Genomic DNA, 27,990 nt, shown 5'->3' with positions numbered 1-27,990 from the left:
TTGCGGCGGACAGATTGGACCCCTGACTGACATTTTGACACTTTTGGGAGTACCCGTGACATTACTACAGTAATCAGTTCTATAAATATGCACTGTTACTGTAAAAATGACACTGGCAGGGAAGGGGTTAACTTTATTGGTGATCAATGGGTTAAATATATCCCTAGGGGCGTGATTCTAACTGTGGGGGGTGTGGCTTGTGATGTAACCACAGAGACATACGATCCTACATAGCAGAATCACATAGCCTCTGTACTTACATCAGGGAGAATGACAGACGGCTGTGTTTATATCAGCCGTCTGTCTTTCTCCCTCTCCTGTGGGAGATCACGAGTGTCCTGTGGACATCGGAGCCGCCGGTCACACGCGCGGGGATGCCTGTGAATGAGTGGGGGCGCGCCTCTGGTGGCACGCGCTCACCCCCTACAGGCTCCTGGGCAAGCGACGTAGTACTACGTTGCTTTGTCCAGGAGCGGCTGACTGGTGCAGTAAATATACTTGCGACGGTCGGCAAGTGGTTAATCCGCTAATTAACTCAAAACACCTGTTTCCTCAGGTTTCCTGAGCCTTTAAATGGTCTCTCAATCTGGTGCAGTAGGTTACACAATCATGGGGAAGACTGCTGACTTGACATTGACACCCTCCACAAGGAGGGTAAGTCACAAACGGTCATTGCTAGAGAAGCTGGCTGTTCTCAGAGTGCAGTATCCAAGCATAATAATGGAGAGTTAAGTGGAAGGAAAAAGTGTGGTAGAAAAAAGGGCACAAGCCAAGGTGATAATCATAGCCTTGAGAGGATTGTGAAGCAAAGGCCGTTCAAGAATTCGGAGGAGATTCAAAAGCAGCGGATTACGGCTGGTGTCAGTGTTTCAAGTATTCCATGGATCTGAGACTGATGTGCCTCAGAAGCCAAACTTTGAACCCATCAGAGACATTCCTCTCTCCATTCTCACCCATAAGGTTGCTTTCCTTGTAGCCACCACCTCTGCATAGCGAGTATCTTATTTGACAGACTTCTCTTGCAAATGATGGGATTTTCATACAGCTTACCTGTAAAATCCTTTTCTTGGAGTACATCACGGGACACAGATCAGCCATAATAAATACTAACTGGGTTACACGCCACCTATTTTTGAATGGACACTGGCAACCAAAAAGACATGAAGTGCCCCTCTTTATAACCCCTCCCATACAGGAAGTACCTTAGTTTTGTAGCAAGCAATAAACATCACAGACAAGAGGGGAGGGACCTCTGTGTCCCGTGATGTACTCCAAGAAAATGATTTTACAGGTAAGCTGTAGGAAAAATACAGTTTTTTTTAATGTATATCATGGGACACAGAGGAGTGCACTTGAGGAAAGGGGGACACTAAATACAAAAAAAACGCTATCAGACCAAAAAGATCTACATAGCTGCCTGCAGCACACTGCAGCCAAATGAAGACTGCTGCCGGGTCCTAACATCCACCTGATAGAATCTAGTGAACGTATGTACTGAAGACCAAGTTGCGGCCCTGCAAATCTGAGCCATAGAAGCTTGATGGCTAACTGCCCAAGAAGCACCTACTCTTCTGGTAGAGTGTGCCTTTACCGGAAATGGTGGAACCTTCCCTTTTAAACCATACACCTGGATAATGACCTGGCAAATCCACTGGGAAATTGTAGTCCTAGATGCTGCCTTCCCTTTCCTGGGCCCTTCTGGCAGCACGAACAAAAGGTTGGTCTTTCAAATCTGAGCTGACCTCTTCAAATAGACCTTAAATGCACGTACTACATTAAGAGAATGTAACAACTTTTCCTCTGCTGTTTGAGGATTTGGAAAGAAGGAAGGCAGTATAATGTCCTGATTCAAATAAAAAGCGGACACCACCTTGGGCAAAAACCCTGGGTGTGGACTTAGAATCACCCTATCTTGATGTAAGATCAAAAATGGCTCCTTACAAGAAAGAGCCGCCATCTCTGTTACTCTTCTAGCTGAATTTACTGCAACCAAAAAGACTAACTTTCTGGTCAAAAGAACCAGAGGAATATGCCGAATGGGCTCAAAAGCCTGTTTCTGTAGAACTGCCAGGACCAAATTTAGATCTCAAGGACACAACGGTGGCCCAACTGGCAGAAGCATATGTAGCACTCCTTGTATAAAGGCTCGGACCAAGGAATGCGAAGCAATCGGTCTTTGAAAAAAGACTGACAAGGCTGAAATTTGACCTTTTAATAGTGCCTAATGTTAGCTTCATATCTACCCCTACTTGCAAGAAGGCTAGAATTCACCCGATGATATATTTACAGGGATGCCACTTCTTGGCCTCGCACCAAGAAATGTAAGACTTCCAGACTCTGTAATAAATGCCCCCCCGAGATAGGTTTCCTAGCGTTTATCATGGTAGAGACTGCAGGACCAGCTATACCCCGCTCCCTCAAAATCCAGGCTTCAATAGCCAAACCATCAGATTTAGAGATTGTAAAGCAAGGTGGACCCTGAGAGAGCAGATCCGTGTGGGCAGATCCCTGGTCCTGGACACAAATTTTTCCAACTTGTTGTTGAACCTGGATGCTAACAGATCCACATCCGGGACCCCCAATTGTTGACAAGTTACAGCAATGATCTCAGGAAGTAAGGACCATTCCCCTGGAAACATCTGCTGGCGACTCAGAAAATCTGCCTGCCAGTTCTCTATTCCTGGAATGAAAACCGCCAACAGGCATGGAACAAATTTCTCCACCCTGGATTGGATTTGACCCACCTCCTTCTGAGCTGACTGACTCTTGGTGCCCCCCTGATGGTTGATATAGGCCACAGCTGTGGCATTGTCAGATTGCACCCTAACAGGGCAACCCCAAAGTCTGGGAGTCCAGTACCTTAATGCCCGAAAAACGACTCGGATTTCCAGGATATTGATGGGGAAGCTCCTTTCTAATTAGGACCATTTCCCTTGGACAGTGACTTCCTCCAGAACTGCTCCCCAGCCAGAGAGGCTGGCATCTATATTCACCACCTTCCAGACTACTGGAAGAAAGGATTTCCCGCTCTCCAAATTCCTGGCTACCACTCACCAACCTAGACTCTAACGTACCCTCGGTACTAGAGACATGCGACAATCTAGGGCCTACATCTTTTTCTCCAGGCTGACAGAATGTTGTTCTGTAAAGGTCTGGCATGGAATTGGGCATAAGGAACTGCTTCCAAAGAGGACACCATCTTCCCTAGCAACCTCATACAAAGACGTACAGAAGGATACCTTTTCCCTCTTACGATCTGAACTAGATCCTTCAGGGCTACGACCTTTCTTGGCGGCAAAAACACCTTTGCCTGTACTGTGTCCACAAGGAAACCCAGATACTCTAGACTCTGAACTGGCTGCAATGCTGACTTTGCCAAATTCAGAATCCAACTCAGACGTTCTAAGAACCGAACTGCCCGGAACACATTCTGGCTTAGAGTAGAAGCCAACCAGTCTATAAGTTATAGATTGTCCAGGTATCCTACCACTGCTATCCCTTGAGACCTTAGAATAGCCAATACTGGAGGTAGAATTTTTGTGAACACTCGTGGAGCCGTGGTTAGCCAGAGGGCAAGGCCACGAACTGAAAATGACTGCCTTCCACCGCAAAGCGCACAAACCTTTGATGGGCCTGAAAAATTGGCATGTGAAGGTATGCATCCTTGATGTCTATGGATGCTAGAAATTCTCCTCCTTTTAGAAAGGCCATGACTGAGCGAATTGACTTAATGTGGAATGTGCGAATGTTTAAGAATTGGTTCAGAACTTTGAGATCCAGAATAGGTCTCGCATTTCCAGTTGGCTTGGGGACTACGAAAAGGTTTGAGTAAAAACCCCTGAATTTCTTGTCATCTGGAACTTCTGTAATCACTGCTTGAGACCTCAGATGGTCCAGAGCCATAAAGAAGGATCTTCTTTTTAGAGGATCTGCAGGTATGTTTGACCTTACAAACCAAGGATGAGGAAACACCCGAAATTCTAGTTTGTACCCCTGCGAGACTGTGAAAATACATAAGCTGTCCTGAATCATTTCCATCCAGGCCTCCGAGAACTGTAGCAGCCTCCCCCCCCCCACCCGACTGAGTGGGGGCGTTCTTTCACAAGGTAGATTTAGAGCTAGGCTTGGTAGGCCTCTGGGCCCAGGGTTTCTTCTGCCCTTGACCTGAAGGCTTGGCTCTAGATCCAGACGGCTGAGGCCGTCGAAACTGCCTGGGATTAAGGTACTGGGAGGGAGAACCAACAATGATGTAGAATACAAAAAAATGTACCTTTTTATTAAGGAAAAATATCCAATCACAAAACAAATATATAAAAAAAACCCCGCAAACCCATCAATTTAAAAGACCACGGACAACGTTGTCACACTTCGCACAATCAAACAGGCCGCACACATACAAGCTTACATGCATTGCATCGGTGCACAGTCCAATACCCAAATAGTGAATTTAATAAGACAAGGAAATATATCAAAGATTCCAGGTTGGGGAACTCCCTCTTTGGAACCTGGTTCCTCAAGTTAGGATTGGCCATTCACAGTAAGCAGTTGTCTTGTATCAAAGGGTTAAAAAAAGGGAGTTCCCCAACCTGGAATCTTTGATGAATTTCCTAGTCTTATTAAATTCACTACTTGGGTATTGGACTGTGCACCGGTGCAATGCATGAATGCTTGTATGTGTAAGGCCTGTTTGATAGTGCAATGTTTGACAAGGTCATCTGTGGTCTTTTAAATTGAGGCGTTTGGGGGGGGGGGGGTTGATATATTTGTTTTGTGATTGGCTATTTTTCCTTAATAAAGGTAACTTTTTTTTTGTATTCTACATCGTTGTTGGTTCTCCCTTACAACTGCTGGACAGGGGTGACCTGCTGGTTTACCCCAGTGTTCTTTTCTTGTAGTCCAATTCCAGTTGTGGAGGTACCCTGTCCTAATTGGACGAAGCGGTGATTTGATACTTTATACCTCTTACTCCCTCTTTTATTAAGTGGGTTTAGGCCACAGTGTTTCTATTTATTTTTTTATTTAATTAGAAGTACTGGGAACCTGAGTGTTAGACACATTAAAAGAAGGACGTTTACTCCTCCTCTTAACTGGTAGAAGTGCACTCTTACCCCCCGAAAATCTTTTGGATATTTTTGTCCAGATTGTCACTTAATAGGTGCTCCCCATGAAAGGGAAAGCCAGCTAGCAATTTTTGTACACGGTAATTCCGCAGACCAACTTTTTAGCCAGAGGATTCTGCGCATATGAACTGACAGAAGAGCAAACCGTGACATTTGCTGTATGGAGTCATGAAGAGCATCTACTGCAAAACACAAATCCCGAGGAAAATCTGCTAAATCTTCAGCAGACTCTTCCAGAGAAGGAACACTCCTGGACACCCGTTTAATACGGTCTTTCAAAGATTGACAAACTCCTATAGCCGCCACTGCCAGTTGTATTGCAGACCCTGCCATAGCAAAGGAAGCTTTTAGTAAAAATTCCAATTTCTTTAAAAACCTGGGCATTATCTACAGGATAGGTTACATTTCTGTTTACAGAAGGAATAGCAGCATCCACTGTAGGCATACTCCATTTTCTTGTGAATTTTTCCTCCATAGGATACAACAAAGAAAACCTTTTGGGAGTTATAAAAAATCCTATCAGGATGATCCCAATCAGCATATACTATCTGCTCTAAAAGCGGATGTAAGGGAAAAGCCTGAGAATGTTGAAAGGGGCGTAACAAGCCTAATGAGGAAAAAGAGACTTCAGTAATCTCTAAGGGAGGTAATTTAAATCCAGATCGGACCATTTCAGTGAGAGACTAAATTTACAATCTCTGGGTTTGAAAGGCAGAGAATGGCTTCTCAGACCCTGACTCCCCATAAGTGGAATCCTCTGCCTAGCCTTCTTCTTCCAAGCCATTTACAGCTACTTCTTCCACATCCTCTGCCCAATTCTGAACTAAAATGGGGGGGCTCAGGTGAGAGGAATCTATCACATTTCCTCCCTCCTTGTGACACTGAAGCAACCATGCCAGCAATTTTTCCCTCAAAGCCGGCTAAAGCTAATGCCAAATCGTACTTAGTGACGTAGGCTGAGACAGAAGCACTAGATGTTGCTACTATGCCTGACAACTGAAATGGCTCAGATTGGCCAGTAGCCCCTGGCCTCTCAGGGGAGGTTAACAAGGAGGATGCACAGCTAGGATCTTCCAATCCTGACAGCGGCACACTTGTGCCTCTTCCCGCTGTGCCACCCCCCCCCCCCCCCTCACTCCTTTTCGCACACAGCACAGTTATCCCAAAGTAACAGAACCTGTCAGTGCCTGTAAACATCCACCTACATTGACTCACACACCCAGCTGCAGCTGCTCTGTATCCCATCCAGCTTCTTAAAGTAGCTCATGCCTCCGGGAACACTCCTGAAATGCTGCGCCGTCTCTGCGACTTACTGTGGATGGGCGGTGTGCTACGTGCATTTCGCCCCCCAACCCACCCACCAACGCATCACGGACACGGCCCCTCCTGGCTCCACATGCACGCTTGTGCATGTAAGTAGGCTGAACTTGCACATGCGCGCGATCTCCCACCACAGGGATGGCCACCAAAGGTGCTCCCTGAACCTGAGCCACAGTGGGTAAGCGGATGCGCGGGCGGGATGTACAAATTCCCGTGGCTCTCCAAGCATCAGGGTGGTTCAGAGCAGAAAAGCCATCCAAGGTCCGCAGGTCACAGCTGAATACACATACTGCCTCTAGTGGAGACATAAACCATGGCACCCGGTATCTGAAGGTAACAGTGCATCATAATTAAAGTGAATTTACCATTCCCGCCACAGGATTCTGCCTGTAACTAGAATCCAATCTTCACCCATCACGACGGGTTCTGTCACTTGTCGAGCTTCAAGGACCGGGTCCCCCTAGTTTTTGGGGCCACTCCCTTGGACCTGTAGGACACCCTGCCGGAACGCCTTTGGAGTTAGTCTTACCAAGGGTCTGGATCCCAGGGTCCAGCGCTTAAGAGGGTCGCATTACAGGCAATACCTTATTCCCTTTACCAATGCTCAGGTAGCATCCTTTTAGTCTTCCACTTTCGGATGGATGCCAATCCCTTTGAATCCAGAGATCTTAACCGGGATTGAAGCATAATCTTTTTTCTTCTTTAAAAATATGGAGAGCTTCTCCAACCATGACCATCACCTCTAAAACACTGGTGAAAAACGGAGGTACTTCCTGTATGGGAGGGGTTATATAGAGGGGGACTTCCTCTCTTTTTGGTTGCCAGTGTCCCTTCACCTATAGGTGGCATATAACCCAGATAGTAATTAGCTCTGTGTCCCGTGATGTACGATAAAGAAAACCCTGTTTGGTCTTGCATAAGGACAAGACTTACTTTTTGTACAAGGTAATCTTTGCCTTTCACTTTAACAAGGCCATTGCTCTCCTGTCCTTTGGTCAGCTCTGGATCCTCAAAAGGAAATTTTTCTGTAAAATTGTCTGGATGTGTTTCAGTCTGTGCAAGTCTGTCTCTTAGCTATTGCTTCTTTCACAGCGTCTTTCGCAGCCTGTCACAGATGTGGCCTGAAAGAACATCATGTAGGATACTTGCATTTCCAGTGGCCTATGTCTTCAAACCCCACTGCATTGCTGCTTCCTGACCACTGCAGGTATTTCCCACTTCGAAAACCCAACTCCCTCCTTAAGCCATGGTTTCTCCCACAAAAACTCATTAGTCCTATAGTGGCTGTATGAGCAGGTCTTTACACTCCTGGAAGCATTGAATATCTGCAATGGTCAGGGAGCTGCAGTATGCCAAATTTTGAAGCGGTAAATATATTTTATCTAAAGGTGTCATTTGTGTACAATTGACCCTGTGGTGACCGGGTCACTTTTAAAAAGGTTTTAACTGTTTTTGGTGCATTTGGTGGGCACTCCACCATCATCTTTAACCAAAGTAATCCCCATGGGTTTTTTTTAACTGATTTCACTACTTGAATTATCTCTTCTTTGTCTCACAGGTCACCAACCTGGTGGAACAATTGGAGCAGTTCAGGGAAGAGCTGGAAAATAAAAATGAAGAGGTGCAACAGCTACACATGCAGCTGGAGATCCAGAGGAAGGAGTCTGCCACCCGTCTGCAAGAACTGGAACAAGAAAATAAAGTTTTAAAAGTGAGCTCCACTTACAGTCCTAACATTTAGGCCTTCAAATTATAATTCTAGTTATATTTGTTTTTCTCTAGTTTAGGATTCCGTGTGTGTAAGAGTTAGAACGTTTGTGCTTATTGTCTGTGACATCATTGAGGAGATCTATTCTCACTATTTGTTCTAAGGACAATTTTTTAAATGGTCAGCACTGGAACGGAGGTAGATATCCTCCTGTTAAGGTGCCTGGCAGAGCTGAGGTTTCCCATCATTTTTGAGAGATTTACACTTCCTGTTGTTTCTCTTGGCCCAGGAGGTGTGGGAAAATCTCCCCAATGGGTAATCACACAACTAAAAAAGCCAGACAGAGTTTCTAATTCTTCCCCACTGTATGCAAAAGAAAGTAAAGGTTTTGGGTATGGGTACACGATGATTTACCTAATTACAGTAGACCTGAGCTCTGCCTTTGTTTTATACATCATTATCAACCAAATATTTTCTAATCTCTACATTGGAAAGCTTTTCTAAAATCTATTTTGTATTCTCTAAAGGATGAGCTTGAAATGACACCATCTGATGAGATTTCATCAACTGCTGGAATTCCCATTAGACAAGGAAAAATGGATGAACTGTTACTCTCTAAAGACCAGGAAATCTTACATCTTAGTGAGCAGATCAGAAAACTGCAACTGCAACTTGAAGCTGCAACTGACAACAAGGTAATGCTACTGGACATTTGTCAGGTATATTGTTGCCTAAAAGGTATTCAAATATGGAAAGAAATGCCAGATCTTTCCAGCTATTGTCAGTGTACACTATATGGCAGCCTCTAAATTTGTTAGGATTAGGTGGTTCCAATGAGGGGTACTCTTAATGCTACACCATACAAAAACATATTGAACAATTGTGCACTTCCAACTTTGTGATAGCAATTTGAGGAAGGCTCTTTTCTGTTCCAGCATGACTGTGCCCCTATGCTCAAAGCCTGCTTCATTTTTACTTGTAGAGGAATTCAAACGGACTGCACAGAGCTCTGACCCCTACCCTACTGAACATCATTCAGATGGTTTGGAATGCTGATTGTGGACCAGGTCTTCATGTCAGTAGATGCTCTTTTGGCTGAATGGTTAGGAAGTCCTACAGGCAAACTCTTGTGTAAAGCTGTCTCAGAAGCAGTGGCGGCTGGTGCTCAAAATTTTTGGGGGGGCGCAAAAAGAAAAATGTAATAGGTATTGCTTTGCGCCAAAAAACGCAGTAAAAAATTGCGTGACTTTGAAGCTGTGCCCCCTTCAATGCAATGAACACTGTGCTGTGCCCCCTTCAATGCAATGAACACTGTGCTGTGCCCCCTTCAATGCAATGAACACTGTGCTGTGCCCCCTTCAATGCAATGAACACTGTGCTGTGCCCCCTTCAATGCAATAAACAGTGTGCTGTGCCCCCTTCAATGCAATAAACACTGTGCTGTGCCCCCACAATGCAGAGTTCAGCGTGCATGCCCCTTTCAATTCAGAGCGCCACAGCATTGTCCCCAATCACTGCAGAGCGCCACAGCATTGTCCCCAATGATTACAGAGTGCCACAGAATTGTACCCCAATGATTGCAGAGTGCCACAGCATTGTACCCCAATGATTGCAGAGTGCCACAGAATTGTACCCCAATGATTGCAGAGTGCCACAGCATTGTACCCCAATGATTGCAGAGTGCCACAGCATTGTACCCCAATGATTGCAGAGTGCCACAGAATTGTACCCCAATGATTGCAGAGTGCCACAGAATTGTACCCCAATGATTGCAGAGTGCCACAGAATTGTACCCCAATGATTGCAGAGTGCCACAGCATTGTACCCCAATGATTGCAGAGTGCCACAGAATTGTACCCCAATGATTGCAGAGTGCCACAGCATTGTACCCCAATGATTGCAGAGTGCCCACAGCATTGTACCCCAATAAATGCAGAGTGCCCACAGCATTGTACCCCAATAAATGCAGAGCGCCACAGCATTGTACCCCAATAAATACAGAGCGCCTCAGCATTGTACACCAAAAAATGCAGAGCGCCACAGAATTGTACCCCAATGATTGCAGAGTGCCACAGAATTGTACCCCAATGATTGCAGAGTGCCACAGCATTGTACCCCAATGATTGCAGAGCGCCACAGCATTGTACCCCAATAAATGCAGAGTGCCCACAGCATTGTACCCCAATGATTGCAGAGTGCCACAGCATTGTATCCCAATAAATGCAGAGCGCCACAGCATTGTACCCCAATAAATGCAGAGTGCCCACAGCATTGTACCCCAATAAATGCAGAGTGCCCACAGCATTGTACCCCAATAAATGCAGAGTGCCCACAGCATTGTCCCCCAATAAATGCAGAGTGCCCACAGCATTGTCCCCCAATCAATGCAGAGTGCCCACAGCATTGTACCCCAATAAATGCAGAGTGCCACAGCAATTTACCCCAATAAATGCAGAGTGCCACAGCAATGTATCCCAATAAATGCAGAGTGCCCACAGCATTGTCCCCCAATCAATGCAGAGTGCAGCGTGCGTGCTCCCTTCAATTTAATGCACTTTCCTGGCGGCGGCGGGTTCTTCCCTCTTCGATCCAGTCCGTCCTCTCTGCGGCGGCGGCGGCGGGAAGGAGAGCGGCTTCTCCCTCGTCCTCCGAGCGGCGGTGACGGTGAGTGACTGACTCACGCACCGGCACCGCCCCCATTGTGACGTCAGGGATCGGATGTCCTGGATGATGATTGGTCCAGGCTGGAGACTGGACCAATCACAGCCAGGATATCCGAAAGTGGGGGTGTCCAATCGCAAGGACTTGCGATCGGGTTACGCCCCCAGAAGGCTGCCGATCGGCGCCTCTTCTGGGACGTAACCCCCCCCCCCCCCCCAGCCACCACTTCCCTTACAAAGGCCGGCGAACCCAATTTTTTTTTTTTAAACTTTATTTGTTCGCTGTCTTTTTTTTTTTCTTTTTTTTAGGGGTAGGGGGGCGGCGCCCTGGCACCCGCTATGCACGGGCCGCCACTGCTCAGAAGAGTGGAGACTGTTATAGCCAAATGGGGGCCACCCCATATTAATGCCCATAGTTTTGGAATAGGATGTCCAGGTGTGTAGGTCAGGTGTCAACAAACTTTTGGCCACCTAGTGCCTGCATAACTTACTGAAATGACAGGAGTAGGGCATATAAAGAAAAAACTTTTTATTTTTTTCTGAAGTGCATCACAATGTTTTTGTGCTAATATACAGTATGTTTTATTAGTTTTCCCCCTCTTTATTGTATTAGGCTGTGGGTGACTACAGTATAAGAGTTTGCCCTTTCAGCATTGAAAGAGCTGCTGATCTTGCCTTCCATCTTGACGTGTCCTGGTGGGCTTGCACCCATGGGTTCAGATCCCAAAATACCAAGCTCCTCACTAAAAAGGAGACCCACCTTTCATGTTGTTAAGTTAATAAAGAATGCAATGCAAAAGGTGGTGTGGAAACAGCCCAAGATGGGTTAGAACCTGTGGTTGCTTCTCTTAGAGGTCACTTTACCAAACCCACTTTATTCCTAATTAATTTTCCCAAGGAGCCACATGAGACACTGGGACACTAGTGGAGGGCCAAACCAATATAGACTGAACTTAATTCTGCCTTAAGCTGGCCATGCATGGATTGAAATGTGGCTGGTTCAAGAGGGACTAGTTGAATTTCAACCATGTATGGACAGGCTGGTTGTACAGAAGTTGATCTACTAATTGGCCTCTGTACAACCAGTCTTTAGATTTTTCCTGCTCCAGTGTATTCTTTTTTTTTTTTTTTTTTTGTAATATATAATCTTTATTTCTGATTTTCCAGTACAAATATATCTATAATATAAAATACAGAACACAAAATTATACATACCCCCCTATAAGACAATTCTACTCCACCCCCCCCCCCCCCACACAGAACACTCCTTCACCAATTCCTCCCCACACTACTTGTATAGATATCTATATCTTCGTTGTGTAATTACATCACCAGTGGACAAGAGGGAAGGATAAGGAAAAAACAAGTAAAAAAAAAAGAGGGAGAGCGTGGGAAAAAAACATCTATATGATAGGATTTAGTATGCATTGTATTAATATAAATTCTCACATATATCAAATCAAACCTTCCTTTACTCAGTGCCCTCCCCCCTCAAAGAAAAAAATTCTTCCAAGTTATCCATTTTTGACTAAACATCTCATATCTTTGCTGGTAAGTGTATACCCAATCCTCCGCTCCCATAATGAAATGTAGCTGTTTAACTTTGGGAGTCTGTACCACCTTGTTAAAAGTTCATAATTCCTCTGGGGTGTCTTTGCACAGACAGAGAAGGAGTGAGTCAGATTCAGGATTGCACGTCTTTTCACCTCAGAGAAACTATGCCCTAACGCCACCTCCCATTCCCTAAAAAAAAAAACAAAGACTTGTAAGTGGTCCATAATAGTTCAATAATTTATAAGTGATGGATAGTAGCCCCTATCAACTGTGAGCTTGAGCCACAAGGCTTCAAATCCCGTAAGGACAAAAATGAGGCATATACCCGAAGGCCGCAGTGAGAGGGGACCCCTCACCAAAGGTTGGTGGAGCCCAAGTTCACAGCAGGTGGCCGTTGACAAAAAAATTGCTGTAAAAACAGAGGTATGGAGGGAACAAGGATCCCCCCAGAGAATGAGTCAACTAGGGACACCGTTATTGAGAATCAAACAAAAATTAACTTTATTAGGCACGTATGCCGGGCAAAATAGCAAGATCGGTGTAAATGGGTGTGACATAGCATGAATAAAATCAGATTAAAAACATGGTAACATCCAACTAAAGAACATCAACCCGGGTTGAATGTGTGCACTAAAGATGACAATTAATGATAAAGATGTAGGGTATCGGGCTGCATGGCCCAGATGAAGAGTAGATGGTATCGAGCAGTCCCAAAGCCAGAAACCAGTCACAGCGATGCTACCAGTATGAAGCTCGTCAAGTGCAGTTCCACATGTATAAGTTCACCACATGGGGTGAATAGATAAAGGTGGTGTGGGATCTGGGCCATGCAGCCCGATACCCTACATCTTTATCATTAATTGTCATCTTTAGTCCACACATTCAACCCGGGTTGATGTTCTTTCAATTGGATGTTACCATGTTTTTAATCTGATTTTATTCATGCTATGTCACACCCATTTACACTGATCTTGCTATTTTGCACTGGCATACGAGCCTAATAAAGTTAATTTTTGTTTGATTCTCAATAACGGTGTCCCTAGTTGACTCATTCTCTGGGGGGATACTTGTTCCCTCCATACCTCTGTTTTTACTTCAAATCCCGTAAGGGTTTCTGTCCTTCTAAGTTCCTTCAGATGCGAGACAATAAAATGTTGTAACTGTTGATATAGCCAAGTATCTAAGGGGAATTGTCCATAAACTTCTCGGAGTTCCTCTAACAGGCATAATGTCCCTGCACACATCAATTTCAAACCGCTAGTATCCCCATCCACTGCCCATGTCTTGAAAAATGTAAGAAATTCACCCAGTGGGAACCATAAAAAGCCCCCCAACGGTAGAAGAGGAGATAAAGGTGGAGATAATGTTCCCTTGTTAGTTTATAATATACTATAACTTCAAGGTTTGCATAGTGAGGGGTGAGGTAGTACTCAACAGGCCTCGATATGTCCTTGGAACCCATGGGCATCAGCTATCTTACAGTCTGCCATAATCTCCAAGCCTGACCCATATTTTTTGGTTTGCATAATGTTTCCAGCTAAGTATTCTAGTCAGCGCCACTGCTCTGTATTCATTTTTCACATTTGGAAGTCCTAATCCACCTCCTGATTTACTCTTTATAAGAATTTGATATACTAATCTGAGTTTAGCTTTCCTCCACAAAAAAAGTTTTAAAAACCTGCTGTAAAAAGGAAAAAAAAAAGTCTTCGGAAACACAGCACCATCTGTAAGTGAAATAAAACCTTTGGTAGCACGTTCATGTTTATAATATTAATTCTGCCTAGCCACATAAAAGTGGCTTTATCCCAAACTTCCAGATCTTTCGTTGTTTTATTAAGTAAGGGAACATAATTTTTGGAATGTATTTTTGTTAAATCTGCTGTTACATATATGCTCAAATATTTAATAGCCTTTATATTCCATTTAACCACTTAAGCCCCGGAAGATTTTACCCCCTTCCTGACCAGGGGGTATTTTGCGATTCGGCACTGCGTGACTTTAACGGACAATTGCGCGGTCGTGCGACGCTGTACCTAAACGAATTTGGCGTCCTTTTTTTCCCACAAACAGAGCTTTCTTTTGGCGGTATTTGATCACCTGTGCGATTTTTTGATCACGCGCTATAAACAAAAAAAGAGCGTAAATTTTGCAAAAATAGCAATATTTTTCCCTTTTTTTTATATGAAATTCCCCCAAAAATAAATGTAAAAATCAAAATTTTTTAATATTTTCGGCCAATTTGTTTTATGCTACCTATGTTTGGTAAAAAAAATCGCAAAAAGCGTATTTTGATTGGTTTGCGCAAAAGTTATTGCGTTTACTAACAAAGGGAAAGATTTTTGTCATTTTTGTTGTTTTTTTTTTTAACGCGTAATGGCGGCGATCTGCGATTTTTTTTGCGGTACTGCGACAATGCGGCGGACAGATCGGACCCTTGACTGACATTTTTGACACTTTTGGGGTTACCAGTGACATTTCTACAGTAATCAGTGCTATATATATGCACTGTTACTGTAAAAATACACTGGTAGTGAAGGGGTTAACTTTATTTGAGAGGGAGGGGCTGTGTGTGTCCCTAGGGGCGTGATTCTAACTGTGATTGGCTGGGGCTTCAACTGTATGCAGAGTGATCAATGGATCTACATAGTAGATCCATGTGATCATCTCTCATACAGAGAGGAGAATGACAGGCAGCTTGTTTACACAAGCTGCCTGACTTTCTCCCTCTCCCCCGCCGATCGCAGAGTGGCCGGCGGCGATCGGGTCCGCCGGTCACACGCGCGGGGGGGTCCGTGACCACGCGGGAGCGGGAGCGCGCCTCCGGCGGCGCGCGCTCGCTCCCTAAACCCTCACAGGCGAGCGACGTAGCCCTACGTCACTTTGCCTGTGAGGGGCTGACCGCCGACGTAGATAGTCGTGCGGCGGTCGGCAAGTGGTTAAACGAGAATGATTGTTTAGAGTGGAAGTGAAGCCTAATACTTAAATTCTCCCCTGCAATCATTAATGTGAGCGGAGTTCAGCCTTATGTCTCAAAATTAAAAAATCAACCTTTATTTTGCAGTATTCAGGGCTGTCACATGACTTCAATTCCTCTTCCTTCTGAATCCAAGAGCAGCGAGTGGGTGTGATTATTGAAAGCTAGTGACGTCACTTCCAGGGAGGGGCGCTTTTCCTGTGTAGCCAGTGGACGTATATAATAATTACTATACATTACAGGACTAGTACAGGCAACAACACTAAGTCTACGTTTCCACTAGTGTGACTTGTCATGCATCTTTGGACACACAAAGTCGCATGATAAGTCACAGCCTATTGATTTCAATGGCACCCGTTCAAATCAATGCAAGTTTGAAAATCGGCGACTTTGAAAAGGTACCTTCCACTACTTTGATGCAACTTTGATCCAGAGAGTGTAAAGTTGGATTAAAGCCGCACTCAGTCACATCAAAGTCGCTCAAAAGAAGTCCTCTAGCCTTAGGCTATGTTTCCACTAGTGTGAATCCAAAGTTGTGTGATTTAAAGTGCGACTTTGAATGCAGCTTTGATCCAACTTTACACTCTCTGGATCAAAGTCGTAACAAAGTAGTGCAGGCACTTTTTCAAAGTCACTGACTTTAAAAGTCACATAGATGGGAACAGGTGCCATTGAAATCAATGGGCTGTGACTTGTTATGCGACTTTGTGTCCAAACCTTTCAAAAATGTTGCTTTGTACCTTATTTCTTTCACATATTGGGCTGGTCACGTGACTTTTCTTCCCCAGCTCTCTCCGCCGTTCACAGCAGCTGGGCGTGTCTTTAGTCCACAGCAGCTGGGCATGTGCCAAACCATGCACACAATGCTCATTGCAGTGCCATCAGTGTTCACCAAAGTGCCATGCAGAAACAACCGCTTGGTTCTACACTGTAGAAACTCTGCAGCATGTTGCACTGTAATCTATTTTACAGTTTCTAACAAACAGTGTGTGTTATATGCTGCTGGAACCATGAAGAATGAGCATAACATACTCCCAATGCCTGCCCTCCCTCTCTCTCCCCCCCCTCTCTCTCTCCCCCCTCTATCCCCTCTCTCCCCCCTCTCTCTCTCTCTCCCCCGTCTCTCTCTTTCCCCGTCTCTCTCTCCGCCCTATCTCTCTCTCCCCCTATCTCTCTCCCCCATATCTCTCTCCCCCCTCTCTCTTTCCCCCTCTCTCTCCCTCTCCCGTCTCTCTCTCCCCCCGTCTCTCTCTCCCCACTATCTCTCTATCTCCCCCTATCTCTCTCTCTCCCCCCCTCTCTCTCTCTCCCTCCTCTCTCTCTCTCTCTCCCTCCCTCTCTCTCTCTCTCAGGAAAAGCTGATAGCCTAAACGAGGCTATGAAGACAGGAGGAGATCATGTTCTGTGAAGGATAGGAGGGATGGGGGCAGTTCTGGGCAGGGCTGGGCAGGTCCAGGCATGTTTGCCTAAGAAAGACCGACAACCTTTTCAGGAAGTGAAAGACAGCTTAGCAAATTCAGATAAAGGGAGATAGCGTTATCGGTGAAGAACAGGAAGAAGCTGATTGTCTAGTGAAGATAAGACTTTGTAAGCTAGACAAGCAGCTAGCCAGAAAATGAATAATATCAGAGATAAAGATATTTAACATACTATTAATAGGAAAAATTTCATTTTTGACCGGAGTTACCATTTAAGAGAGTTCACCATCTCTAAAGGTAGGTACAGTGGCATAATTTCAGATTTAGAAAAATTAATTTTGAAATTTGACAACGCCTCAGGTTACTTTTAGGACTACCATCAATTTAGGTAAAGTTATCAATGGCTCTTAAATATAGAACTGTATATCCTCTGCATAAGCAGACAATTTATGTTCCACATCACCTACCCTGAAACCATGAACTTTTGGGTTCCCTCTAATTTTACGAAGCAACACCTCTACAATCAATATAAATAGTAAGGATGACGGTACAACCCTGCCTTGTACCAAAGGGCTGTGAAAGAATACCGCTGACTTTAATACTGGCAGAGGGCGCTCTATACAAGGCCAACATCCATTTTAACAAGTTGGGTCCTAAGCCCAGGGCCTTTAGAGTCTCTCTTTAGAGGGCTCGGTGTATTCTGATGGCGGGGAAGTCTCCCCGCTGTCAGAATACAATAGCTCAGCGGGGAGGATTTCCCCATCCACCTTAAATATTTGGATGAGGGAATCGGATCATTTTTTTTTCCTTTCAACCTGCTTGTGCAACAAAAAAAATTACTCATCAATGGGTAGCCTTAATGTGTATCTGCAAGCAGAATGTGTTGGATGCCTGCTGTAGGCATGGGGGGGGGGGGGGGTGATAAAGTAGATGACTAGCAACTGTGGCAGGCTTTCTCACTTTTGCCCTGGGTGGAGAAACACTATGCAGCATCAGGATGTAGCTATGCGATCTAAGTGCTGACAGTTATTTCTGGAGTGAATCCCCTTTTTTACACATCCCAGTATTCTGTTGGCTTTGCTTGCAGCGGCTTGGTATTGCATGCCACTGCCAAGCCTGTTGTCTACCAGTACCCCCAGGTCCTTTTCCATCCTAGACTCACCCAGAGGTTCCCCCCCTAATGAGTAGCTTGCTTTCTGGTTTCTGGCACCCAAGTGCATTACTTTACATTTTTCAATATTAAACCTCATCTGCCATGTAGTTGCCCACCCCATTATTTTGTTCAGGTCCGCTTGTAAGGTTTCCACATCCTACCCAGAAGATATTGGCATGCTTAGTTTAGTATCATCTGCAAATACTGAGATTTTACTCGATATCCCCTCCTCTAAATCATTTATGAATAAAGTAGTGCCGGTTCACACTTGTGCGATGCGAAACGCTGCGAATATGCAGCGTGATCCCGCATCGCATCCGCACATCTGGCAGTTCACACTGCCATATGCGATATGCAGGGGGTGTCAATTAAATGTTAACGACACCCCCAGTTTGATCGCATATCGTAGTGCGATCTGACAGTTCGCACAGAATCAGATCGCACAAGTGTGAACCACTGTGCGATCCGATCCTGATGCGGCTGAAAAAATGCCTCATGTGCGTGTTTGGTGCGGATACAGTGCAAATTCAGCCATACAAAGTGTATGGCTGAACTCGCATCCGCACGTGAGATTGCATGTAATGAAGGAGCAGTGCGCTCCGAATTACATGCGATCTCGCAAACCGCACTAGTGTGAACCGGCACTTAAACAGGATTGGCCCCAGGACAGAACCCTGGGGGACCCCGCTTTCCACACCCGCCCAATCTGAGTACTCCCCATTAATCACCACCCTTTGCAACCTCCCCTGGAGCCAGTTCTATATCCAGGTACTCACCTTTTGGTCCATACCTACCTTCCTTAGTTTGAACAGTAAGCATTTGTGGGGAACGGTGTCAAAGGCCTTTGCAAAGTCCAGATACACCACATCCACAGGCTTACCTTTATCTAGGTGGCAGCTCCCTTCATCATAGAAGGTTAATAGATTGGTTTGGCAAGAACGATTTTTCATGAATCCATGCTAATTACTACTAATAATACCATTTTCATTACTATAGTCTTGTATGTGGTTCCTTAACATCCCCTCAAAAATCTTGCAGACTACTGATGTTAGGCTGACCAGCCTATAGTTACCCGGGATATATCTCGGCCCCTTTTTAAATATTGGTACCACGTTGGCTTTTTTCCAATCAGCTGGCACCATACCCGTCTGTAAACTATCCTTAAAGATCAAGAATAATGGTCTGGCAATCACCTGGCTGAGCTCTTTAAGAACCCTCGGGTGCAAGCCATCCGGCCTGGTGATTTATTTATGTTAAGTTTCTCTAGTTTAGTTCTAAGTCTATCTTTTGTTAGCCATGGCGGTATTTCCTGAGGTGTGTTGTTTAGTTTGGCCTTACAAGCTGGGTTAGTGTAGCCCCCCAATTCTTTTGTGAAGACTGAAGAGAAGAAATTACTTAACACTACCGCCTTTTCCCTGTCCTCTGTGGCCAAAACTCCCTTATCGTCTTTTATGGGGCCAATTGTGTTCTGGCCTCGCTTTCTTACTGTTTATATACTTAAAGAATTTTTCTGGGTTCTTTTTACTCTCTTCCGATATATGTCTTTCGTGTTCTATTTTAGCCGCCCTGATTTCATCTTTACATTTCTTATTACACTCTTTGTAATGCTTGAATGCTGCCAATGACCCCTCAGTCTTGTATTTTTTGAAGGCCTTTTCTTTAGCAGTAATATGCATTTTTATGTTGGAGTTTAGCCACCCAGGGTTTAGTTTTGCTCTTTTAAATTTATTTCCCTTTGGAATGCACTGGTCAATCCCTTTGCAAAGTATGCTCTTGAAGCACTCCCATTTTTCCTCTGTGTTCTTTGTTCCCAGGGGAAAAATGTAATGATCTGCTCCTTTGAAGTTCCCGGAAGAGGGGGTGTGGTTACTACTTTCTATGATAGCTGCATAAACAGAGTGCCAAGAATTGAGCCCTTAACAAGAGTAGCCCACACTCCTGCACCGTGTCCCAAGCCTCTGAAGATCCTCGCCATACCATGCCACCAGCGCCGCCTCCGCCGATGCCGAGAGTTTCTTCCCTACAGTGAGCCGGCTACAACAAAATGGCGACGACACCCAAACACTGCAGGCCGCTGGTAGATCTCTAGAGGCGGATCGCCAGTGTTTTCCAAACTATGAAGCGTCCGTGTCTGTATGTGTCTGCAGGACCGGTATATTTACAGCGCCGATGGGGCTCCCAATTTGCGGCTTAAGGGGCAGCTCTGCTTTGGGCCCCTAAAGACTGACAGGGCCCTGGGCAGCTGCCCCTTTTGCCCTGCGGTAAAGACGGCCCTGCCGTAACCGTCTGTGATACTAAAACAGACACAAAAACTAGTTTGAGAATAGAGCCCGCAAACATATGAAGATGGCGAGAAAGGGATTCCACCCGCCTGTCCACCGGATCCGTAAAAACTGGGGAATCTTCCACAGGCACTAAAGTAGATTTGTTCAACCTGGAAACAGGATGATCCACCTTGGGCGGTACCGACCAACGGATGGAAACCGCCTCAGCAACGGGATAATGACGTTTAAAGCGCTTAGGCACTACTAGCATGTGCTTGATGCGCCGCCATTGGTCATTAAAAAAATCATGAAAATTCTCAGGGCAAGGAAAAACCTTGCCCGATTTGTGGGTCTTGCGGGAGCCAAAAGACACCCGTGTCCCCGCCGGCGTGGGCTCATCTAACATTTTTAAAGTTTCCCTTACTGAAACAATCAGGGCTTCCACCAAAGCGTGTTCCCGCGCTGCAGCTAAAGACAGGTCCTCTTCACCATCTGACTGTGAGGACAGCGACCCCTCAGGTAGGACGGCGTGCGTGGCGACCATATCAGCCTCTGAATCAGAGGACTTCACCAAAGATGGAGAAGGCAGCGGTCGTTTTCAGCTAGTAACCTTTCTTAACAAAATCGACCTTGGCTTTCCAGGGCTGCTGAAATTGTGTCCAGCGACTGTGATCCGGATGTCGTACTAAGTGGGTCTGAGGGTGAATTTACTGTCTAGGACTCCATATTCAATGCAACCGAAAAAAGGAGTACTGTCACTTTAAAAACGTGGTTCCCACCACCGATCGTCGCAGTCTGCAGAGTCCCCCTTAAATATATACCGACAGCAGAGTGTGCAGGGATATGCCCACAAAGACCCCAGTACCGTACCACCTTCAGAGGAAATCTCCTGAATCGGACTGTGCAGCAGGAAGAGAGTCACAGGAAATTACATCAGCCTGGTATGTGAAAGGTCACGCTGCCTGTGTAGCTCCATAGGGCTACAAAAAAATGGCTGCCAATGCAATTCAATAGGAAGCACAGGGAAAATGGCTGCCCCATACAAGTCAACGGGAAAAATATTTTACATTGCCCACACTAAAAATGGCGGTGCCCACGGCATTCCATGCGGTCAGGGACCCCCAATATGAAGGCCTCAAGGATCTACCACCAGACCCAGCAAAGAAAAAAAGGTACCATTGCCACCCACCCAGGATGCCAGGCGCCAGTTACAGAACCCCCCAGGGGGCGGAAAGGGCATCAGGCCGGGCAACCGGAACAGGCCATAACGATCTTTTAGGAAGTCCAGGTCCTATTATCCCCAGGAGAGGACCCACATCTCCCCCAAGGCCACCGAGGGGCAAGGGGGGCTACATTTACTCACCATACCATGGACCAGGATTGGGGATGCTGCCAGCCGAGGGGTACGCTGTGACTCAGGGCGTTCCAGGTCATTACGTCCGAGTGAGACATCCACTCGCAGGCTCGTCCCCACCAGAAAGGGGCTCCGTCATGGCAAGGCCTAGTGCGGGACGAAAACCTGCTCACACTCGTAGGCCAGGCTGGGGAGACCTTAACAATCTAGATCAGTGGTCCTCAACTCCGGTCCTCAGGGCCCACTAACAGTCCAGATTTTAACTATTACCTTAGGGAGATGCAGACTAGAGTACTACAATCACTGAGCAGCAAATTATATCACCTGGGATGTATGTCTGTTATCTTGAAAACCTGGCCTGTTAGTGGGCCCTGAGGACCAGGGTTGAGGACCACTGATCTAGATTATCCAGTGCAAAACCCCAGCTGGCATTGCTTGTAGATCACCAGGAGGATCCCCCTGAACACTAACTAGCAAAGTGAGTAAAGATAAATAAAAACTAAATATTCTGAAAAGAATAATAAACTGAGACCGAAGTCCCAGCAGGAATCCTAGGTCCTACTCCTTCTCTAGGCAGAACTAAACTGGTTTGCTGGAGCAGAGGGTGTGGGGTTATGCCTGTAGGGACAGCCCCGTGGGCGAAAGGAATTACTTTTTTCCTGCCAAGAACTACTCTTGCAGGGGGCAGCATAACCCAATGGATAAGAAGTATGGAAGCTGCGTCTGTCAATGGACGATAGAGAAATGACAATTTTTTTTTTTTTTTTACACAAAGTTGCCACTTAAGTGATATATTGCTCACACATGCCATAGAAATGAAGGAGAAATCAGCTGCACACCGCTAGCTGCTAGGAAGATGAATCCTTTATTAACATAAGTCAAAGGTACACAGGATACAGAGATAGATGCGTTTAACACTTTCAAAGTGCTTGTTCGCTATCAACAAGCACTTTGAAAGTGTGAAACGCATCTATCTCTGTATCCTGTGTACCTTTGATGTATGTTAATAAAGGATTCATCTTCCTAACAGCTCGTGGTTTTATGGCCCATTTCTCCTTCATTTCTACTGTTGCAGTGGTGGCGAGCCGGGGCCAGCACCCACAGCACTGAGATTGCTCACCTGAGTGGTGGTTGTCTTCTCATTTTCCCACATGCCATGGGTATATGTGGAATTACACCACAAAATACATTCTGCTTCTCCTGAGTATGGGGATACCACATGTGTGAGAATTTTTCTAGCTGTATATAGGCCCCAAAAACCAATCACCGCCTTGAAGCTTTCTAATGACATAAATTGCATATTTAATTTCCTCACTACCTATCACAATTTTGGCGGGCCTGAATTGCCAAGATAGCACAAACCTCCCCCAAATTACCCTTTTTGCAAAGGAGACACCTCAAGGTATTTGCTAAGAGGCATAGGGAGCATTTTTAGGTGAATAGAAAAAATAAAGGATGGCGCTCAGATATGCATATTGCTAACAAATGACCCCAATGGAGACTCGGATGGACAGTCTAATAAAGATTTAATGAGTTGATCCACAATGGTTAAAACAATATGGTAAAATAAATCGTCCTACCGATCCTTGAAGCCTCTGTGTCTCCTGGCTGCTTGTGACAGGAATCCCTGGTGTTAGTCCTGGGGGCCTGGCAGCTGATAGAAAGGAGTGGGGCTGGCAGATAGAGAAACGGAACCGGTCAAAACCGGGGGGGGGGGGGGGGGGCTCGCACGGTCCGGTGTGCGGCCGCATTCCTAGACCGGAGCCTCTGCGCTGTGCTCACCCAGTGCCCGCCGTGAGCACCGGGAGGCGCACGTAGATGATGTCACCGCGATAGACAGGATGTCCGCGTGTAGCCGGCAGAGGAGTCACCCGGAAGCCGAGGGGAGCGGAGGACTAAATGCGCTCGCTTCTACAGAGCCTCCCGATTGCCACAACGACATGTTTCGCTACGATTGTACTTGACAAAGCTACAATCATAGCGAAACATGTCGTTGTGGCAATCGGGAGGCTCTAAGGTAAGAACTATTTGACCTTCTGGAGGTCAAATAGTCTAAACAAAAGAAACAGCTCAACCCAATAGTGTAACATTAAAAAATAAAATCAATGACAATTTATTGAAAATTAGAAATGTACCCACAAAAGTACGCATGTATAGGGCATGCCATAAACGTGACTTGGGAGTCAGAAATGTCCAAGTGGCAGCCAGAAAACCACCAGCCAGCTAGCTTTGAAACGCATTCCGTGTCTACAACGCATGTGTCTATCAGAGACAGGGATTCCATTCCTGGATTGAACACTGATTGCAGTTGCAGTGACAGAGGCTTCCTCCATCTTCAGCATGTTTCATCCCTTTGAAACGGCCTAGGTTTGTGGTTGTCTGGCTGTTTCTCTGACATTTTTGCCTCCCAAGTGACCTTAAAGCCATGCTCTACACATGCATACTTTTATGAGTGCATTTCTATTTTAGAATATATTGTCATTGATTTTATTTTTTAATGCTACACTACGGGGGTTGCTCTGTTGTTTCTTTTGTTTTCTTCCAGTGGTTGGAAAGTGAGTGCCCTCTCTAGTCTTCCAGCTGCAGCTCCTAGTTTTAGCTATGTAGGCTATGCTACGCAAACCTTTTACAACTGTTGGCACATCATTAGTATTATCATTTACCAATTTCCCACAGTTTTTATCCCTTATTGCCGTACTTTGGTACTTTTAGTTTTTTTACCCATTTTATATGATCCATCCATTTGTTAGATTTATTACAATTACCATCAACATTATGCCTGGTTTATCAGACAACTCCTGAGCACTGGCACAAGCGCATTCATTCAAATATTTATTACTAGTGCATCCAACGCTTCCCTACTGCCAAATAAACAATGCTGCTGTCCAAAGGTGTATCTTCATCCACAGTGTTGGCATCCTAATACCAGAGGTGTGTTAGGCCGCATTTACATCTGAATGCCGCAGGAGTTTTACATTTTTTTAATGTTTTAGGCTGGGTTCCCACTTAAGCAAATTGGATGCAGGTTTCCCCGCATCCAATTCGCATGACAGGAGATTGTGACCGGCTCTCAATGCAGCCGGTTCACACATCTCAGGGGCAGCCACTGAGCGCATTGCACAGGGGTCCAGTGGTTCTTTGGCTCCATTTCAGATCCGAATTCTGGCAAAATGTCTGGCCTGATTCGTCCCTGAAACAAAGAACAGGGACGCCCTGGACCCCTGCTGTGAGCCACATCAATATTAGGTGTGAACCCAGTCTCAAAGTGTCACTAAACCCACGTCATAAAGAAAAAAAAACTATCAATAAATAGTGTATTACATGCTGTTCATGCTCAGGGGACCCTGACGACATCTGATGACGAAACGCGTATGATAAGCTCGAGACAAACGACGCTAGGACGCGATGGCCATCTTGTTGGCTTGGAACACCGATCGATTTCTATACCAATAGGTTTGTTTTTCATCTTCACCATGTGAGTTTTTAAAGTAAATTTATAATAAATTGGCTTTAGATGCCTACACTATGAAGAGTATTTTGCTTGCTTTTATATGAGTTATTCAAGTCCTGGGGAAGATCGCTTGAGAGAGGAGGAAAGAGGTATTGGCAGCAGTGTTAATTTCGTCGACTAAAACGTTTTCGTTGACTAAATTAACACAATTTTAGTCGACTAAAATATGACACTAAAACAATTCAGATGACTAAAATACGACAAACTAAAATGGCATTTTAGTCTTAAGACTAAAATACGACTAAAACTAAAATCTCATTTTAGTCATAAGACTATAACTAAAACTAAATAAAAAATTGACATAATCAAAATGAACACTCCTCTGCTGGCCATTTCTATATCGGCAACACAATTCCATCCAGAGCATGTAATAGCACATTAAAGTTTAAACATGTATTGCACCACAGCGTACGCAAAAGTAAGGAGCATCTACTAAGCTGCTGAAAACTAAACAATTAAGAAAAAGGATTTTCTTATACAGTGCCTTGCGAAAGTATTCAGCCCCCTTGAACTTTGCAACCTTTTGCCACATTTCAGGCTTCAAACATAAAGATATAAAACTGTAATTTTTTGTGAAGAATCAACAACAAGTGGGACACAATCATGAAGTGGAACGAAATTTATTGGATATTTCAAACTTTTTTAACAAATAAAAAACTGAAAAATCGGGCGTGCAAAATTATTTATTTATTATTATTCAGCCCCCTTAAGTTAATACTTTGTAGCGCCACCTTTTGCTGCGATTACAGCTGTAAGTCGCTTGGGGTATGTCTCTATCAGTTTTGCACATCGAGAGACTGAAATTTTTGCCCATTCCTCCTTGCAAAACAGCTCGAGCTCAGTGAGGTTGGATGGAGAGCGTTTGTGAACAGCAGTTTTTAGTTCTTTATAGCACATTTTCGTCAAATGACGACAACTATGACGAAAATCAAATCCGTTTTCGTTAACGAACGAAAACTAAACGAGAATGTGAGGCAGGGACGTTCAACCAACTTCCGGTTTTCACGGAGCTCCGCCTGTGTGGCGTTGGCGTAGCGTGCCCCGTGACGTCCGACGTGAGGAGTGGACTACTACAAGAGAGTCGACTCGAGACCAGTCACCTGACCTCACCAGAGCACTGCAGCTGCAGCACTACAGCCAGACACGCCAGGCCCGACTCATCACACGGCACTGACACCCGGCTACCACCACATCCAGAGCAGAGCATCCACTGTGAGTTAACAGCCAGGCCAGCTATTACTGCCTCCCTGAGTCCCCTCAGACCACTCACCAGTCACTACTGGCATCCAATTCCTCCATCCATCCAGGACTGTGTGCGTGCATATAGGCCGCTGAGGCCCGCCCGACCCATCCTGTTCAACAACTTCAGTTCAGAGTCAGACCAGCGACCACTCTTAAACCTGAGACCCCCATCCAGCACTCTGAGCAGCACTGTGTGCACTCACTGCACTGACTGCAGGCAGCAGCATTAAAGGCCTCCTCTCTGACCTGACCATTTAGATGACTAAAATGAGTTTTAGTCGACTAAAATGTAGGAAGTTTTAGTCTACTAAAATGTAAGATGTTTTAGTCGACTAAAATATACTGGAGTTTTAGTCGACTAAATATGACTAAAACTAAAACACTTGCAGAAGACTAAAATGGGACTAAAACTAAAATGCCATTTTAGTCCTAAGACTAAGACTAAAACTAAATTGAAATTTGCTGCAAAAATTAACACTGATAGGCAGTCTAAGGCCCAGTGGAGATACAAACATCACTGGTTCAGACCTTTGCAATGAGGGTCATCTTTGGATGGTAAGAGGCTGTGTTGTTGGGTGTCGGTGGTGGCCTCTATACACTTATCAGCTGCACTCTGTCATGCAAAACCCTCTGGGACTATCTGTGTGGACGTGGACTTTTAAACTGGTTTATGTCATTTACTATCTTGCGCTGCACTATTGCTCTTTTCATGTTTGTAATATTGTTTACTGCACAATATTGTGTCAGCTGTTGAAATCATCTAATTATTTAAAGCGGTTGTATCCTCAAAAAACAAAAACAAAACCTGCAGGACAAAGGCATAATGAGCTAGTATGCATCGCATACTAGCTCATTATGAAATACTCACCTTAGAACGAAGCCCCGACACGGTTGCCCGGACACTGCTGAGGCAGCCAACATCTTCGCTCGGTGTCTCTTCCGGGTTCGGCGGCTCCGGCGCTGTGAGTGGCCAGAGCCGGGATGACGTCACTTCCGTGCATGCGCGCGGGAGTTCACTTTCCTGCAAGGAGCTCTGAAAGTCCGCTGCACCTTCAGAGCGCATGCACTGCTGGTGTCAGCGGCTGCATGCAGGGTGAATATCTCCTAAACCATGCAGGTTTAGGAGATATTCATTTTACCTACAGTTAAGCCTTATTATAGGCTTACCCGCAGGTAAAAGTTAAAAAGTTGAGTATACTACAGGTTTAAGTTATACTTGTACTAGGAGCACCAGATATAGAGTTGTTAACTATCTTTCACAGTTTAAGTCTTAAGATATTACTAAAACCAGTAATAATGGAGTGCAGAGTATACATTTATATTGTCTTATGGATACAACTGGCCCTTTGCTGAAGTGGCCCGTAATGAAATTGAGTTTGACACCCCTGCTCGAGGTAGTTCATTGATTCTACCGGTCAGTGTGAAACTGCCTGTCTGTACAAGATTACACTGACAGTTTGCAGTCCTACATGGCACCAGTGATCTGTTGATTGCTGGTGCACTACTTTCCAGGCTCCATTTTTTAACCTGCAAAAAAAAATGTTCTTTTTTTTTTTAAAAGATGAACTTATCCTCTTAGATTGTAAACTCTAACGAGCAGGGCTCTCTGATTCCTACTGTATTAAACTGCATTGTAATTGTACTGTCTGCCCTTTTGCTGTAAAGAGCTGCATAAACTATTAGCGCTATATAAATCCTGTGTAATAATAATA

The sequence above is a fragment of the Pelophylax lessonae genome, assembly GCF_965119305.1.
Source record: "Pelophylax lessonae genome assembly, chromosome: 13".
Lineage (NCBI taxonomy): Eukaryota > Metazoa > Chordata > Amphibia > Anura > Ranidae > Pelophylax > Pelophylax lessonae.
This window is presented reverse-complemented; position numbering follows the sequence as displayed.